This window comes from Macrobrachium nipponense, chromosome 18 (assembly GCF_015104395.2).
Source record: "Macrobrachium nipponense isolate FS-2020 chromosome 18, ASM1510439v2, whole genome shotgun sequence".
NCBI lineage: Eukaryota > Metazoa > Arthropoda > Malacostraca > Decapoda > Palaemonidae > Macrobrachium > Macrobrachium nipponense.
Window position 1 is genome coordinate 2,086,534 of NC_087211.1, and position 5,000 is coordinate 2,091,533.

A 5,000-nucleotide genomic window follows, 5' to 3' on the forward strand; every position below is an offset into this window, starting at 1 on the left:
TTTCTAAAAACTCATTAAACTTATAAACTACGGAATCATCATTTTATAAATACAGTAATATTACCGTCTTCCTTCAACCAGTCGCTTTGACTGCTAGTTGGTTAGGTTCAATAGCATTATTTACCCTATAAAATTCGTAATTGATTTTAGTGTAAGAATATATATATATATATATATATATATATATATATATATATATATATATATATATACATGATATATATATATGTATATATATATATATATATATATATATATATATATATATATATATATATATATATGTATGTATATATATACACACACACACCACACATACATACACACACACACATATATATATATATATATATATATATATATATATATATATATATATATATATATATATCTATATATATATATATATATATATGTATGTATTGAGGTGGAATAAAGAGTTTTGGCCCAAGGCCAAGTGCTGGCACCCATGAGGCCATTCAGCGCGGTAAGGGAAATTAGAAGAAATGTTTGAGAGGTGTAACAGGAGGAAAACCTCAAAGCAGTTGCTCTATGAAACAGTTGTTACGAGAAAGGGTGGAAAGTAAGACGCAAGGAAGAGAATAATGAATATATAATATAATATATATATATATATATATATATATATATATATATATATATATATAATATATCTAAAAAACGGTTCTGATGTCTGAGCCCCTCCCCTTCAATAAGTATGTAAATTATTTCCCTTCTTGAATGAAATTACCTTTTAACTATTCATTCCTGAGAAAAAACACAAAACAACATCGGAATTATGAACGACAGATGAGAATTCAATAAATATTCTTTTGAGTTTCCTTTTGAACCGAATGGAATACGTTCTTTTTACCTTTGTTATATATATATAAATATCTATATATATATATATATATATATATATATATATATATATATATATATATATATATATATATATATATATATATATATATATATATATATATATATATATATATATATATATTTTAACATAAAAAAAAAATCTCTCTATGGTAAGGATTTACGAGGAGAATATATCAGGAAACAGTGACAACCCACTATAACTTAAAATGTACTTTAATAACAATCAGTAAGGAAATTAAAGTCACAAACAGAACATTAAACAAATTACGGACGCATTGCACAAAAGCAAAGACTCGCCATACAAACACTTCATCAAGACTACTCATCACTAATCACTGCATTTTACAGTATAATACCCAAGTCACAAAGCTTTACATCAACACAACATATAATTCACTGTAACATCAAAAAGTTAGTGGCAACCAACGTTACATCACACAAGAAACGTCCAAATGGATAAACAATACATTACCATATATTCCTCAAAACTTGATACACTATTATAATCACTTGTTTGTTTCAGCTCCAACGAAAATCGTCGTTTTGGGCCTTTATATACCAGACTCACGCTAGACATCATGGACCAAATATCATTGTTTCGATATTATTTCCCTTGGCGACTACCGCCTACGCCAAGCGCTACTGCCATCTGTTTGTCTAGTGTACACACTTTTTTTCTATGCAAATATCAATTGTCAACCCTTTTCTGCAATTTTACATTCAATAAATCAATATTCCTTTACATTCCCCCCCTTTTAACTCAAGCGGCTCTCTCCTCAGTCCATTCTGAATTTTCACTCTTACAGTCTTAAACATTAGCTACTTCCATTTAGCAACTGTCGGAGACTGCCACGTCGTTGGTAACAAGCACTTTCCTTTAAATAATCAACAGATCTAGAGAGAGAATCTGCAATGACATTTTCTTTGCCTGCTATATGGTGAATATTTAGTTTGAATGGTTGCAAAAATAAAGACCATCTTAAAATTCTCTTATTGTTGTGCTTACATTTATTAATAAGGTTGAAAGGGTTATTATCAGTATATACGTCTATTTCAAAGTTACTGTTAAGCAAGTATATCTCAAAGTGCATTAAACTCAAAATTAAACTTAAAGCTTCTTTTTCAACAATACTGTAATTTAACTGGTGGCTATTATATTTCTTTGAAAAGTAAGATACAGGGTTGTAAAACACCATTATGTTCCTGTAATAATACACTGCCAGCTCCTACTTCACTGGAGTCTACCTGTAACTTGAATGGTAGATTAAAGTCTGGGGATTTCAGTACTGGCTTAGACATTAATATGAGCTTAAGTTTATTAAAGGCATCGTCACATTCCTTTGACCACACAAAACTTCACATCCTTTTTCAGCAACTCTGTTATGGGTAGGCTACATCTGAAAAGTTCTTACAAAATTTCCTGTAATACCCCACTGTTCCAAAAATTTCATCACTCCACGTTTAGATGTAGGGAGGGTCAAATTCTTTATGACCTCAATATGACAATCAAACAGGTTTCACTTGGCCACTTCCTATTTCATGTCCTAAATATTGAACAGTAGTTTTTCCAAATTCACATTTGGCAAGGTTTATCGTAACATTAAATTCTAATAACCTCTTAAAAACATCATATACTTTTTTTAATGTGATCTTCCCAGGTTTCTCCAACAATAATAATGTCATCTAAATAAACAAATACACCTTCGAGATCCTTCAAGATATAATTCATCTGACGTTGGAAAGTCAGAGGTGCATTACATAAACCAAATGGCATTACCTTATAATTATAAAGTCCATGGGGTGTAACAAATGCAGCAATATCCCTGCTGTTTTTGTCTAACTCAATTTGATAGTATCCTTTCAATAAATCAATTTTACTTAAAAAGGAAACTTTGCTACATTATCAATTATATCTTCTACTCTGGGCATAGGATATGAATCTTTTATAGTTACATTATTTACCTTTCGATAGTCTGTACACATTCTTGCACTTCCGTCAGGTTTGTCGACTAGAATACATGGGCTAGCCCATTCACTATGGCTTTCCTCTGCTAGTCCGTGTTTCAGTAAATAAGCAACTTCGGTCTTTAACTGTTGTTGTTGCCTCGGCGACATTCTGTAGGGACGCTGACTTATTGGAGTCTCTTCTCTCAACCTGATTTTATGTTGTACTCCTTTTATCCTTTTAGGATGGTCTGAAAATAGATCTGAAAAGTTTTGAATTAGCACTTTAAAATCATGCTGCTGTTCATCAGATAAATGAATACATAACTTCCTAAATTTTTCATCATCACTCAAATAATCTGTATTTTTAATCTAAGTTCAATTTCTTCTTCAACGTCTTTTTCATCATCCTCTTTTGCAATTGACAACACTCCACTGGATTCGTTATACTTCTTTAATTTGTTAATATGGAAAGTTTTAACTTTCCTCCGTCCTGTAGGAAATTGAATTCGATAATTAACATCACTTACTTTTTCCTTCACCGTGCAAGGTCCTATATACTTCTGGTTAAAAACCTTACCAGCTGTAGGGAGATACACTAGAACCTTATCTCCTATGTCGAGTTCACGTTTTGCAGCCTTTTTGTCGTAGTTTCTTTTCATCTCTTGTACTACTTTAAGATTCTCATGTGCTACTTTCCATATTTTTTTTTATTTTTTCCTTCATTTCTTGTAACGTGATAGAATCCCTCTCATCTGAAATCAACTGATTCTTTATCACCTCCATGAATGACCTTACCTGATGGACATATACTAACTGAAAAGGAGAATAACCCAACGATGAATGTACGCTATCACGAACGGCAAATAGCAACATTGGTATGTAGACATCCCATTCCTTTTCATTTTCACAACAGTACGTGCGAAGCATGGTTTTGAAGGTTCGATGAAATCGTTCGACCACTCCTTGGCTCTGTGGGTGATAAGGAGACGATAAACAATGCTTAATATTCTGACAGGCTAAAAATGAGGTAAACTTTCTAGACGTAAAGTTGGTTCCTTGGTCGGTTTGAACTTCTTTTGGCAAACCTACCAGTGAGAAGAACTTGTTAAGCGCTTCAAAATATATTATCAGCACTCACTGTTCTTAAAGGAATAGGCCTCTGGAAATCTGGTAGCAACTACACATAATTGTCAGCAAATACTCGTTACCTTTGCTAGACCTAGGCAGAGGTCCTACACAATCCAAAACCAGTTTCTCAAAGGTTCTCCTGGAACTTCAATGGGTTGCAATGGCATCACCTAGGGTCATGTTGAGCTTTACCTACTTTTTGACATAAATCACAATTTTTACAATATTCACTACAATCTTTCTGCATCTTAGGCCAAAAAAAATACCTTAATAATTTCTCATAAGTTTTTTTGTACCTAAATGACCAGAATAACTACAGTCATGAGCAATACATAGAACAAAATTCCTATAACTACTTGGAATGACCACTTGTTCTACAACATCATTAACATTTCTACTCTTGAACTTCCTCATTAGGATTCCATCCTTTAAAAAGTAACACTTGCCTTCCTTCTCGATATCATTTATATCAACAAGGGCATTATCTCTTATTACCTTCAAATTATCATCTTCAATTTGAGATTTAACAAATTCTTCCTTATTAACTTTCAGCATTCGCAAAGGAGTACTGACTTTACTTACTTGTAGTGTTTCCGGACCATCAAACCGTCGTCATCATTTACCTTTCCTTCGGCACTCTTACTTCTTGTAGTAACTGCACAAGCAGGAAATAAGTTTGGAAATGTACATTCAACTTCTGTAATAAATGAAGAATTAAGGGTTTATCTGTCAAAATTGGATTACTGCTACCAAAAACTTTGTCTCCACATACATCATTTCCAAGAATGAACTCTACTCCTGACACTGGGATTTCTCTCACCAAAGCAATTTTTAAACATAACCCGAAATTAACGGAGTTTCTAACCTTACTTCTACTAATGGAGCTGAAAATTCAGGTCCAAACCCACGCAGAAGTACATACTCTCCAGTATCCTTCCACTGGTCATACATATTTTTTATCATTACAGACTGTACCGCTCCGGTATCTCTTAACCACCTTACTTTCCTTTTTTCAACACAAGGAGGTGTAACCAACC